A 14,854-nucleotide genomic window follows, 5' to 3' on the forward strand; every position below is an offset into this window, starting at 1 on the left:
TATTTACAATTACATCCTATCATCAGGACAGCTGAAACAGGCCATACGGCCAGCATATTTTATGAAATAAAATGTGTGTTTAATAATTATTACTACTAACTGCATACTAAGACAACAGAAACTAATACTACAAACAGAGAGAGAACAAGAAATAAAATTGCTACATACTAATACCACAGAAACTAATACCACAACAGAACCGGAACAAGAAAGAAAAATATTTACTAGATACCAACACCACAGAAACTAATACCACAAACAGAAACAGCACAAGAGAGAAAAAATTTACTTTCTGTCACTACAAAATTGCAACTGTCCTTAACCATTTATCGAAGTACTCATACTCTTGCTGGTACTACTGTTGCTTTGAATACACCAGTACACGTGTCATTCGTTTGTCCATTATCTGACCTTTTGGATTACTTGTGCACAGGACGGCACATCAGCATCGTTTCTTCCAAAATTCACTGTGCCATCCACAAACCCACTATCTTTAATCGCTCACATTGATACGATGTACAGTGTGACAGCTCCCTTCAGTGTCGCTTACATTAGTTACCTTCTCCCTGACTGTACAGAACTTTGACTCTCAGGGAATAAAACCACGTTGTCGAGTGACAACTTCTAGAGGCATCAGGTGGACTCATTCCTCAGTACTGCTTTCGGATCCAACATCCTCCTCCCAACCATGACCCACTGCATCTTCGTAGAGCGTACAGTCCCACGTCTTGTCCGGAGTAGCTTTACTGCCACAAGCGCGAATACCATTTACATTATTTGTCTACTGATGTTATACAGATACGTTCCGTACGGACTATGACCAGTCATGTATGTGTCAGACCACCCGTTGGGCCAATAATAACACTTTTAGTTTGTCCCTGATGTTAGTAAGAAATTCGTACGTTGTTCTGCCTCCGAGTGAGGGTTCCACTCATTCTGCCACTGTGATAGTGTATTTCTTGTTCCGTGTTTCCCTCATTTTCATGTATCTTGCGTATTTCCGTTTCAACGCCGTTCTTTAACCAATGCAAAGATAATCTTTTTGTGATTACCAGATTCAGCTGTCATGTTTCCAGGATTATCAGCAATTCATCGATCGTGGTCGTACGGAAGGTGCCTGTTAGTTTCAGAAGCACACCTCGTTGCTCTCTTCTGCGTAATAGAAAGTTTACTTCATGGACACACACAGTTGCAACAAATCCCATAACAGACGCTAATATTGCGATATTTATAATTTTATGCCTCATCTTTGTATTTTTTATGCTTGTCTCCTCTATATAATATGTTAAGTTCCGTCGTTCATCTATAGTAAACTAAAGTATTTCATTAATAATCTTCTTAAAATCATTACATAATTTAATTTTGCTTTGAAATTTCCTGAGATGTTCCTTTATAGAAGAGGGTATGCTGTCTTCTGTGGTGCTAATGAGAATCTGAGACACCCTTTAAGTTCATAGAGCGCAGCATTAGATTTATCCTCCGCTCACACGGCACATCACTTCATTCGCTTTATGTAACTTACGTAATACGGGTTCCAGTATACACACAAAACTTTGAGCTACACAGGCTCTTCGGACAGTTTTCAAGATGACTGTCTTCAACACATTAAATATGCTTTTCACCAACGGTAGTAATCTAATGCTGTTGAACAGGGTCTGTAAGCATTCCAACTCTCTCGGACAATCGGAGAAGAATACGGGCTAGAGGTTATCGAAAGCACCCGTAATATCTATTGTCATCGCTCTCACCTACCAAGATGTGTGTCGCAAGCGAGATCGCCTTATTTATTGCGTTTTCTGTTGCCTTGTTTCTCCTGCAACTGCGCTGTTGAGGTTTGATACCTTGTTGTAGTCTACGGCCTTGCAATTTTTGCATAGAAATTTTTCGAATTTATTATCTAGGACGTTAACGAAACAAGACACACTATACGATTTGGGTAACATCGGAAGTAATAAGCATCACCTCAGCATTCTTAGATGGTGCAGGCACCCTTGCCAGCAAGAAGCGCTCTTCATGAACTCAACTCAGGTAGATGGCTGATCAATTAAGGCTTTTATTACACCTGCAGGAACCTCATCCAGTCTTTGATTTTTATTTTCTTTTTCAGCCGTAAAACTCTTCGCCTAATTTCTTCTTATGTGAAAGGATACACAAGATTATTATTTATGTAGACCTCCCATAACATCTCTCATATGTCACTTTCTCCTGTATCGCACAAAGCAGTGCTTCTACCATCAATGCAGCTTTCTGTTCCCCCCTTTCAATTGCCGTCCAATCATTTCATTTGAGCGTGGGCAGGATTATTATTGATAGTGTCTTCCCGCTGACTATTTCATGTGGTACTCAACAAGGACCCATTTCTAGGTTGGTTTTCACGAACTGTCTCCATAATTTCAATTTTTGCTCTCCGTAATTCTTCTTTAAAGTGTTGTTTCACGATTCTGTAACTAGACACCTTCGGATTCTTTCTTCTTGGATTATCCTACTCTGGCAGAGTTTTTTGGCTCCTCTTGGTTCACATAAATTTATGCAATGCTTCGGTCAAGATACAAGATACTCTCTGAGAAGGACGTCTTAATGATAGGTATAGATTGCTCTATGTATGGCCTCTGTCACTACCTGTGTTCTCAAATCTACATCATCACCCGACGATGGACTTCCCGGATTATGGAACACTCGTCTCATTTCTTCCCAGTAGGCACTCAATGTTTTATTTTGCCCTTATCGACACGTTTCCTTTGGTACTTTGCGTTTCTCTACCAGTGACAGATAGGGTATAATATTACGAGAACTGTAAGTCCTTTCACTCTAAATCTTCCAGTCTTACAAACGGTCTAGCGCTGTTATATTTGAAGTTTCTCAGACTCTCCCTTCGGAAGTTGGCGGATTACGGGGTGTAGTCACTATCTTCAGATTGATTTCCATCATCGTTCCTTCTAGCTTCCATCCACGGAGATAATTCAGATGCTGTGACATAAAATAATTTCCTATTTGCATCGATGGCATACGCCCGCCCTAGGTGCTTAATAACCGCAGCTTCACTAGCTACTCATCAGTCTCAGTGCTGAATTGAAAATACATGAAAATCACGATGCAACTCTTCTTTCCGATAGGCATATCCATACATATTACACGTTCTGAACAATACTGTGATATTCTATCACTGTTCAAATGGCTCTGAGCACTATGGGACTTAACATCTGAAGTCATCAGTCCCCTAGAACTTAGAACTACTTAAACCTAACCAACCTAAGGACATCACACACATCCATGCCCGAGGCAGGATTCGAACCTGCGACCGTAGCAGTCGCGCGGTTCCGGACTGAGCGCCTAGAACCGCGAGACCACCGCGGTCGGCCTCGGCGTTCCAAAACATCCCAAAGGTGTTCTATAGGATTCAGGTCAGGACTCTGTGTAGGCCAGTCCATTACAGGGATGTTATTGTCGTGTAACCACTCCGGCACAGGCCGTGCATTGTGAACAGGTGCTCGATCGTGTTGGAAGATGCAGTCGCCAGCTCCGAATTGCTCTTCAACAGTGGGAAGCAAGAAGGTGCTTAAAACATCAATGTAGGCCTGTACTGTGACAGTGCCGGGGTGCAGTCCCCCTCCATGAAAAACACGACCACACCAGAACACCACCGCCTCTGAATTTTAGTGTTGGCAGTACACAAGCTGGCAGATGACGTTCACCGCGCATTCGCCATACCCACACCCTGCCATCGGATCGTCACATTGTGTGACGTGATTCGTCACTCCACACAATATTTTCCCACAGTTCAATCGTCCAATGTTTACGCTCCTTACAACCAGCGAGGCGACGTTTGGCATTTATCGGCGTGATGTGTGGCTTACGAGCAGCCGCTCGACCGTGAAATCCAAGTTTCCTAACCTCCCGCCTAACTGTCATAGTACTTTCACTGGATCCTGATACAGTTTGGAATTCCTGTGTGATGGTCTGGATAGATGTCTGCCTGTTACACATTACGACCCTCTTCAACTGTCGGCAGTCTCTGTCAATCAACAGACGAGGTCGGCCTGTACGCTTTTGTGCTGTACGTGTCTCTTCACGTTTCCACTTCACCATCACATCGGAAACAGTGGACCTAGGGATGTTTAGGAGAGTGGAAATTTCGCTTACAGACATATGACACAAATGACACTCAATCACCTGACCAAGTTCAAAGTCCGTGAGTTCCGCGGAGGCAGCACAATGCACCTAACATGAAAAACGTATGTTTTTGGGGGTGTCCGGATACTTTTGATCACATAGTCTATCTAAGAGTTGTAATTTGTTTCGTCTGGTATAAGCCGATTTCAAAATGTATTCCAGATTATCCACATTCGTCGACAAGTTTTTTACGCTGACATGGATCCAATTTACAAAATAACGTACGGGAGTAGTAATATACTCCCCTTGTAGGAGGCTGTCACTAGATGCTTTAACGCTGTAGTAAGAGTCATCGGCTGTTCCAGCCTAGTGAGCTGCATCCGGATACTTTTTGTCCTGTATACTTTTGTTCCTTTTGTGAAGTCGCTACTCTGTGTCCCATACCGTTTTTGTTGCAGGTTCGTATCCTGCACTGAAAATCTTCATTTCATAGCTGTGGGAAGTGTACCAAATGCCATGCTGCTTCTATTTCCGAGAGTAGGTTTGCTTTTCTGTCGTGGCTCGTAGTTCTGAATTTTTGACAAAATCTTCTCCTCTGATTTTTCTTGAATTCATGTTTAACAGGATATTTTGACACATAACCGAGGCCATGGAATTTCATGCATTGCCTCACTACCTGGTAGTCTTTTACCAACATACCATAAACAGGTTATGCTTTTGTCCTTTCATAAGGGCTGTTCTAACCTCAGGGTTCACCTTCCTTACCTTCGTTCACGTCCTGAATCATATAGTAAAGTCGCTTTCCAGGCTCTCCTTAGTAAGTTCTTCAACATTCTATACATATATTGGGTCTTTCATTATCTTTGCATCTGTGTCTTCCGGGATGTCCTACAGTATAATCAAATTGCTCTGCTTTTATGCACAGAAAGTGACAGCACAAAGAACAGAGAGAGAGAGAAAAGTGTTACTACAGAAACTGAAAGGATAAACTTGACTGGTAGTAACTAAACTGAAGGTATCCCCAGAAGTTTAAGATCAAGGCTGGCCTTGGTTCTGGAGACATTAGTATACAATTAATAGGGAATTTACGGTTGTCGCTGCAGGAAATGCTTACCTATTTCTTTGGCATGTGATGGTACCAAGGGAAAATCCCGGAAACCTAGAAGACAGACAATATATATATATATAAAAATGGGGAATAGAATTTATACACTCAATTACAAAAGCACAAATGTCAAGCGTTACATAAAAACTACAAAGAAAAATAATAAACAGGGCCAAGACAATCAGCGCAACAGAAATTAACGGAGGGTAGCAAGGTTTTATTACAGGATGCTTATGTAGAAAAAATTGTCTTTCCTATAGTTCAGCAAATTGAAAAGCATACGGGACTCTTGTACGTAATTGTACGTGTTTACAGCTTTGAAAGACTTTGTTCAATTAAGCAGAAATCTCTTGTGGTACATCTTCCAAGAAAACAGATAACGGTTAGGCAAGCCAGGCGATGTGCTAAAGTTCACACGTGTATTCGTCACCCGGCATCATGAACAGAGTGGACATTAACTGTCAGCTCGGAAAATTGCATTCCTGTTAAGAAACGGCATTTGTACACAAATATAATTTGATGCCTACAATACTTTAAAAAAAGAAGTCGTCGGGATTCGTTCTTTGAGAGTAACATTACGACGCCAATAAACTGTACAAAACCAAACGGACGGACGGAAGAAAGAAAGATAGAGTACTGGCCTATCTACGTCGAGGTTGTTAGAGATGCAGCACTAGCTCAAATTTAACGATGATCAGAAAAAAATATCGGCGGTGCCTTTAACAAATCAACCATCCTGTTTACCGCCTCCCATGATTCAGGGAGACCGTGTAAAATCTAGATCAAAGTAAACGGAGGTGTATTTGAAACGCGATCCTCACGAATACGAGTTCAGTGTCCCAACTACGGGGCCACTTTGCTTGATAGACAGTCACACAAAGGTACTCCCATGTGTAACAATGGAAAATGGGCAACAATATGCTTCAATTTCTTTTCGAGTCTACCACATAAAGCACGACGAGTTGTACCAAATTTACTGAGCGTGGTGGCTCATTGGTTGCAACACTACAGCCTAAAACATACTGGCGGAGCAGGGTTCAAGTCCTCGTTCGACTTTCCTCACTTAAACTTAAGCTTTCGTCGATTTCCATAAATCAAGGTGAATGCTAGATTGGTTCTTTCAGTTAGACTAGAGTCGATTTACTTCCCCATTCTTGCTCAATCAACCCCGTCCTCAGTCTCCATTGATCTTGATGTTGCGAGAAGCTACACCTATCTTTCCTTCCTTCTTTCTTTCTTTCTTTCCAGTTGTTTGTGACAGGTTGAAGCATTAGGTATAGCTCGATATCAGTTTTTCACATCGAAAAATTCTAGTGGCTGTGATAAACTTAATTACAGTGTGCATTTCCGTGTTTAGCAACATCTTTAGCTACTTGTGTTCCAAACATCTATCAATGGATCATTTCCCGACTCGCTGAAATATGCCGAAGTTAAGTCTCTCTAATAAAAAGGAAATAAAGAAATACTTTAGAACACCCTTCCTTTGGCAGCACTACAAAAACCAGTACACAGGAACCGGCAGAGAGGAATGGTATTGCTGAGAAGACTGTCACATACTTATTTTTAATAAACTACAAAACGCACAATTTTTATAAATTAGTGGCACACTGACATTTGAGGATACACAACGAAATATAAGCAAAAAAATCACATCCTCTTAGGTGGCGCCCACTTTGATAGAGATATTCTTGCAGACGAGTGGCTAAATTGACCACACTCTTTTTTAGAATTATGCGCGGAAACGGCTGAATTTCTCACATTGTAATGCCAAAAAGGAATTGTGGGTAAGTGTTTCTCCATGTAAACTGAACTTTTAAGTGTCCCATGAAGAAATAAGCACATGGGTCGAGTTCACGTGACCGAAGAACACATTCCACATCCCCACGGATTGAAGGAATTTTAAAACTATAGGTGATATTTATGTACGGCTAGCAACCGCACCTTGATGGATCGACTTCTACATTCTGGCAGGAAGTAATTACAAAAACAAACAGTCTCACACACGCACACGCACACGCACACGCACACACACACACGGCCATATACTACCGATATATTGAGGTGCACACTGTTAAGCTCAAGGCTCTTGGAAGTCAGCGTGGGCACACCAAGATAGGAAATCAAAGACACAATGCAGAGAGCAGGCAAATGTGTTAGGTTACCGGAGGTAAACAGTAACGCTAGAGCCCTGCAAATTGCAGACGCTCTGGGCAGCTGTCCCACGGGAGAAGCTTCACTTCAGAGATATAACTGGTAATCCACCCATCGGCTAGACGCTATTGTAAGACGTCACAGTAGAAGGTGATCACAAGAAGTCATGTCTTAGCGGCGTCAGCTCCTGAGAACCATGTCACTGGGTTCATACAGCTTTTCACAATATATATAAATGAACAAGTAGATAGTGTTGGAAGTTCCATGCGGCTTTTCGCGGATGATACTGTAGTGTACAGAGGAGTTGCAGCATTAGAAAATTGCAGCGAAATGCAGGAAGATCTGCAGCGGATATGCACTTGGTGCAGGGAGTGGCAACTGACCCTTAACATACACAAATGTAATGTATTGTGAATACACAGAAAGAAGGATCCTTTACTGTATATGATAGCGGAACAAACACTGGTAGCAGTTACTTCTGTAAAATATCAGGGAGTATGCGTACGGAACGATTTGAAGTGGAACGATCATATAAAATTAATTGTTGGTAAGGTGGGTGCCAGGTTGAGATTCATTGGGAGAGTCCTTAGAAAATGTAGTTCATCAACAAAGGAGGTGGCTTAGAAAACACTCGTTCGACCTATACTTGAGTATTGCTCATCAGTATGGGATCCGTACCAGGTCGGGTTGATAGAGAAGATCCAAAGAAAAGCGTCGTGCTTCGTCACAGGGTTATTTGGTAAGCGTGATAGCGTTACGGAGATGTTTAGCAAACTCAAGTGGCATACTCTGCAAGAGAGACGCTCTGCATCGCGGTGTAGCTTGCTGTTCAGGTTTCGAGAGGTTGCGTTTCTGGATGAGGTATCGAATATTTTGCTTCCTCCTGTTTATACTTCCCGAAGAGATCACGAATGTAAAATTAGAGAGATTCGAGCGCGCACGGAGGGTTTCCGGCAGTCGTTCTTCCCGCGAACCATACGCGACTGGAACAGGAAAGGGAGGTAATGACAGTGACACGTAATGTGCCCTCCGCCACACACCGTTGGGTGGCTTGCGGAGTATAAATGTAGATGTAGAAGCACTATAACAGCGGTCCCCCACACACGAGACCTCCGGGCGGGACCAGGTGACTTAAAATGAAATTGTTGCGAGCAATAAAAGGAATGGCAGTGACGTTCAACTTTCATCTGAACATTGTTGCTACCAAACTTGGAGTTCGTTAATGTAAAGGCCAGAAATATCCCTACCTACCGAGTAAGAGAAGGGTAGGAATCTGAATGTGATAGGCCAGAGACGCCCTGGAGCTGCATAGCCACTCGTCAGATTGGCCGAAGCCTGAAAGGTGCCGGTGTACTGGGGGACCGTCTATAGGAAGCGAGAAACATTGCGTCGCCTCAATCCTTTAATAAACCAAGTTGTTGTTACAGAGGGCTCTCGGTTAGATCGTTGGGACGCCAACTCCGAATCGATCGTCGCCAGCCTCGGATAAGCTCTGACAAGTCTATTTTTCTCACTTTGAGTGCTGCTCTCGGAGTTCGTACTATTCATTCGGCCAGTGGTTGGTGTTTCTCTTAGCTCTCACAGCACGGACTCAGACACTGACTTCTTTTGTGCAACCAATAGCATTCTTTGCTTTTTCTAATGTTTAGAATTAACCTTCAGATAGTAGATACTTTGAGTGCAAATAAATAGTGTTAATCAGATCCCTGAGTTCCTTGAGTCTCCTGCGCTGAGCATCTGAGTGTCCCAAAATACATTCCTCTCGTAGGTGGACTGTGACAGTGTATGATGCTGATCAAAGCTATCAAACTGCCTTCATTGGAGGTTTGTCTTTCTGCATTTGCTCCTAACCGCTCGGAAATTTCAGACTGACCTGTAAGCCTCCGTCGTCCCTCTACCTGTGTTAGGACACAACACATACAAAAAAAAAAAAAAAAAACAATAATGCAGATGCGAGGTAAACCACACCAAACTGTTAACCTTCCGCAGTGGAGAGGTTTTTCGTGCAGATTTTGCAATTTTGTGTGTGTCTAGTACCGAATATTCTATTTGATAATCACAGCAGATAAAAGGAGGTGGGACTCGTCACTCTCGAGCAATCCTTTCTACAAACCAAAGTGGGCAAATAAAATCGTTTTGCCGTTTATCTTATACTGACGGAAGTGACTTAGCGGGTCAGTCAGGAGCGATAGGGCGCCTGATTAAGGTGGGGAACGTTCATAGTAAATTTATCACAAAAATATAGAAACCTACGCTACGCAACACTTGCTCACTGATTGTGATGAAATAAACATCACGGTCCATGACCGCGTGAAGCTAAGTGGTTGTATGAACAACATCCCCAAAACACAGAAACATCTTCTGCATTAACTACACCCTCCAGACACTGGAGTTAAACGCCTCATTGAACCGTTGGTGTAATCTACACCTTGCATCGTTCAAAAATGAAGCAAAATCGCGACTTGTTGGACCACACTACTCACCTCCAGTCGGGTATTCCCCAATTTCTGTGGTTGCTGTCCACTCCACACTGTCCCCTTCACGATGTTCGCTGGGAAACTGCATAAGACGGACCTACGTTCACGGACAACAGTATTTACTGTAGGGTTTTAAATAGATTTTCGTTGACAATGTGTGATACTCATCTCTACGCCTGTCGATTAGCTAAGTTTTACAACCACTGTTTTTACGCTGTGTTACATGGCTGTGAGTGAGACATCATTCCTTGTAGACACGTTGGTTAGTCCGCACTGATACACCACCAGATCGAGCAAGTTCATTCACGGCCTTATCATATACACCCACAAACACCATAGCCCTTTCTGCCATTCTGACGCGTCTTCATATCAATCCATTTTTAATACGTTATTTTAGGTAACTTTATCTGTCTGTACATATAAATTTTGTAACGGATTTTCAACTAACTTCCTGATGAGCCACATAACTGAAATTTTAAACATAGCTCACTTTACAGTGACTCGTACAGCACAGATATAGATGTGGAATACAAATAGTCAACTGAGAATCAGGAAATATAATTTTCAACACTCACGCCCTCCTCCCTCCCAGTTAGCTCATTTCTCCATGACATCCACAGCGATGTAGACAACAGCTCTCAAGTTGTTGCCGTGTTCCTTGACTTCAGGAACGCATTTGACACCGTCTCGCACTGCCATCTAGTGAAAACAGTACAAGCTGACAAAGTATCGGACTAGATTTGTGACTGGATTCAAGATTTCCTTGCAGATAGAACTCAACACATCGCTCTCAACGGAACAAAATCGACAGATGGAAAGTTCAGTTCGGGAGCACCCCAAGGCAGTGTGACAGGACCATTACTGTTTACAATGTATGTAAATGAGCCAACGGAAAGCGTCGAAAGCTCTTTAAGACTGTTCGCAGATGATGCAGTTGTCTATAAGAAAGAAGCAACGCCAGTAAACGGTATCGATTTGCGGAATGACCTACAGAGGATTGATGAATGGTGCACGGATTAGCAGTTAACCATTAGCGTAAAGAAATGTAACACATTGCGCGTACCTCGGAAAAAAATCCGCTGCTGTAAAACTACACTGTTGATGACAAATTGCTGGAAACAGTGTCTACCGTAAAATACCTATGAACAACCATCCAGGGCGAACACAAGCGTAATGGAAAAAAATGAGTAATACACATGCTTACCAACAATCATTCTTCCCACACGCCATTCGCGGTGGAACAAGGAAGGGGGATCAATTAGTGGTACCAGACGTACCCTCCGCAATACACGATCTGGTGGCTTGCTTGGTATTGATGTATATGTAAGGGTCCAAAAATGTATCCTCACGAGTCTATGCGTTGCTATGAAAAAAGGGCACTGGCATGCGAGCTACAAAGGGAAAGAGTCGTCAGAGCAAAGAGAACAAAGGCAGTTGCCAAGAAAAATGTTTGCAAGCTTTAGTGACCTGGGAGTGGAGCAGTGCGTCCGCACTCGGCAGCAGCCGACGGAGGGCTGTGGCTGTGTTTGCGGCAACTGACGCGGCGTGGCGCTGGCCTCGCCACAAGTGCAAGTCGGCGTGACTCAGCTGTTGTCTGACCTTGCCTCGTCACACGTGCAGCCCGCGCCTCGCGTTTGCTTACCCTCCCGCACGCAGCATTCCGCTCCTCAACGCCGCCGTTCTCGCCTCGTATACGGAAAAATCAATCAGTACTGAACCACCTGAGGAGTTTTTGAAGGATCTTGCGTTAAGAACGAGACTCCACTCATCGCCCACGAGGTTTGCTTTAAAATACTTCCGTGGTTTCAGACTGCGTGTCGGTTGACCGTTCGCTCCAATACGTCCAGATAAGTCTGTCGATGACTTTATCAACGCGCACGATTGTTATTGAGCGAGGGAAGACAATGCCTGCAGGGGGAACAGCGACCGCTAGAAATGAAACTGTGGAGCAACGACGATTCGCATAAAAATTTCCTTCGTCGACATGTTTCACTCGTCAGACGCGAGCATCTTCGGAAATTTAGTATCCAACGGCCACACGTTGAATTTATCTGGCGGTGTACATCGCTAAAGTCAGATGTTGTTATCGAAGGAACGTACAGTAAACTATAAACAAAGTCCGTGATAGTCTTAACTTTCCGCACACCTATGTATCAACTGTGAAACTACAGCAAGGCAATTAAAATACATCCCCACATCAAACATAAGCAATTTTCTGTATATTTATTGTCCAGAAAAAAACAAAAAGAGTAAAAAGATTCAAACCAGCTATGTAAAATGCAGGTCGAAAAAGCGCACAATTCGCGATTGGAAAGGAAAAGGGGTGGTTCAAATGGCTCTGAGCACTATGGGACTTAACATCTTAGGTCATAAGTCCCCTAGAACTTAGAACTACTTAAACCTAACTAACCTAAGGACATCACACACACCCATGCCCGAGGCAGGATTCGAACCTGCGACCGTAGCAGTCCCGCGGTTCCGGACTGCAGCGCCAGAACCGCACGGCCACCGCGGCCGGCAAAAGGGGTGGGGGCGCTGTAGATGGAAGTGGTGCAAGTACCTCTGTTACACACCCCTTGCTGACTTGCGATGTATAGCTGTACAACTAGATATTTGTGCAGTAAACGGAATGACTATATTTCTGAAGACATTTAAAACTCGCTACAGTTCAGTTCTGTTGTTGACTGCTGTGTTATCCTATTTCACCAGAGCACACGGGTTACTTTCGACATCCGATTCGTTAAGCGTTATGCAGCACGCCAGCAGCAGCAGAAGTAGAAGAAGAAGAAAAATAAGAAGCAGCCGCCGACACATGTCATGGTATTACAAATTAAGAAATGAACAAAAATATAATTCATACATGCACGGATTTACGTACTTAAAGGTCTAGTTTGACAAGGATGGGGAAAAATTGCCGGCGGTGGCCTTGTGGCAAGAACTTTTGCTTGAAGTCATTTAGGGAAAAATACGAAAACCTACATAAGGATGGCCAGACGGAGATTGCAGTCTTTTGGAGACTCCATACTTCCGAATACGGGGCGAGTCTGTTGAAAACAGAGCAGCTTCGTGCGGTTTATCCCTAGTATACAACACTGTTTTGAAAAGAAGATATTTAGTACTGTAAAAACTATTGCTATCCTATTCATTATTTCTCACTGCCAAACAATGCATACGCTACACACACCATACACATTATCAGCTGTCATCAGGACCATTACTAAACGTCTACTGAACGGACGTAGCACACACGTCAACGTGCTTCAAGCTTAGTCCCGCGTTTACGACGCTATACGCTTATCAGCTCCATATATCCTTCATAACACCGTGTACAGAATGGGGAAGAAATGTGATCTATGACGCTGCGTGAATGATCATGATTACACGTTAAACGAACGTTTAAAAAGATGAAAAAGTGCGAAGATCAGCGCTTTGTGCTTGAAACCAGATACAAACAAATATAAGTGGCTTGTCAGCCTTTGAGATGTTCCACGTCGCAAAATATTTACACAGTTCGCCTCGTCCACCTTGAATAATGGTGTGTTTCACTCTGAAGCGCTTAAAATTTTCACCATAATACCTATCTGTTGCCACAAACATAAACACATTACTTGCGCTTGTTTCATATAAAAACTGTGTAAAATTTACACGTACAACAGAAATACTTCACATAATGAGCAGACCATAATCCTAAAGCCGAACGTGGACTTGAACGGCATAGCGCTTAAGCTGTTGCAGGCGATACGCTCTTAACTGAATTGGGTTGGGTTGTATAGGGGGAGGAGACCAGACAGCGAAGTCATCGGTCTCTTCGCATTAGGGAAGGAAGTCGGCAGTGCCCTTTCAAAGGAACCATCCCGCTATTTGCCTAGCTTTTTAACTGAATTGCGTTGCCACCTACCGCTTAACTTGATTCTAGTGCAACTTCACATGTTTCACAAATACAGATCATTAGAGATGAAAGAAGTAAGAAATTATAGGAAACATCCTACGCCCGATTTACAACAGACAGAACTGCATATGCAAACACATCATGTTATTCGTTTCTCTAGGGGGTTCGTTAGTACGAATGGCTGGCATTATCGGCGTCACCAGTAATAAAAGGCCAATGGTGAAGAACGCTAGCCAGCCGCGCGGGATTAGCCGAGCGGTCTCAGGCGCTGCAGTCGTGGACTGTGCGGCTGGTCCCGGCGGAGGTTCGAGTCCTCCCTCGGGCATGGGTGAGTGTGTTTGCCCTTAGGATAATTTACGTTAAGTAGTGTGTAAGCTTAGCGACTGATGACCTTAGCAGTTAAGTCCCATAAGATTTCACACACATTTGAACATTTTTTTTTTTTAAGAACGCTAGCCACTCATACTGTCGAAATATCAGAACAACAATAAATCATAGTCTGAAGATCCAGGAAGGAATGTCAACAAGCAGAATGTCACGAACGTCTCAACGATACCACGTTATGTCTAATAAATACCACGATACGATATAATAAATTCCATTTAACCAGTAAGACGCCGCCATAGCAGCACAGCATTGGACCATGCTTACAAAAGTATAAACGCGGCATCAGCTGTGAACGGAATAACAGGTCCGTTTAGCGCTCACACAACTAGGACTTGACTTCCTTACACACCCACCAATTTATCGGCAGACCGACCGAGCGACCACTTCCGTGACAGCCTACAAACACTCAACCGACTGCACTCCGCCATTACAGTATCGTCCTGTTGTTCTGATTTGGCCTTTAGTTCACTGAGTTTATGTTCTACGAGATCCCGCTGGGCTTTACATAGAAGCAAAAACGGGGATTTACCTTGGCTGTTTTAGAAGTAACAAGCCGAGAGGAAGCTGTGAGCAAAGAAGGGGCCGGCCGGAGTGGCCGTGCGGTTCTGGGCGCTACAGCCTGGAACCGAGCGACCGCTACGGTCACAGGTTCGAATCCTGCCTCGGGCATGGATGTGTGTGATGTCCTTAGGTTAGTTAGGTTTAATTAGTTCTTAGTTCTAGGCGACTGATGAC

General features: G+C 43.5%; 1 protein-coding gene across 1 annotated transcript in view; it reads right to left on the reverse strand.

Moving 5' to 3' along the window:
• LOC126185200 (kelch-like ECH-associated protein 1B) overlaps positions 1-14,854 on the reverse strand; it is a 461,339-nt gene that overhangs the window by 396,854 nt on the left and 49,631 nt on the right. Inside the window, exon 2 of the mRNA XM_049928077.1 lies at positions 5,225-5,269. The gene's annotated coding sequence lies outside the window, so the exon portion shown is untranslated. The remainder of the gene's footprint in view (positions 1-5,224; positions 5,270-14,854) is intronic.

This window comes from Schistocerca cancellata, chromosome 4, assembly GCF_023864275.1.
Source record: "Schistocerca cancellata isolate TAMUIC-IGC-003103 chromosome 4, iqSchCanc2.1, whole genome shotgun sequence".
NCBI classification, from domain to species: domain Eukaryota; kingdom Metazoa; phylum Arthropoda; class Insecta; order Orthoptera; family Acrididae; genus Schistocerca; species Schistocerca cancellata.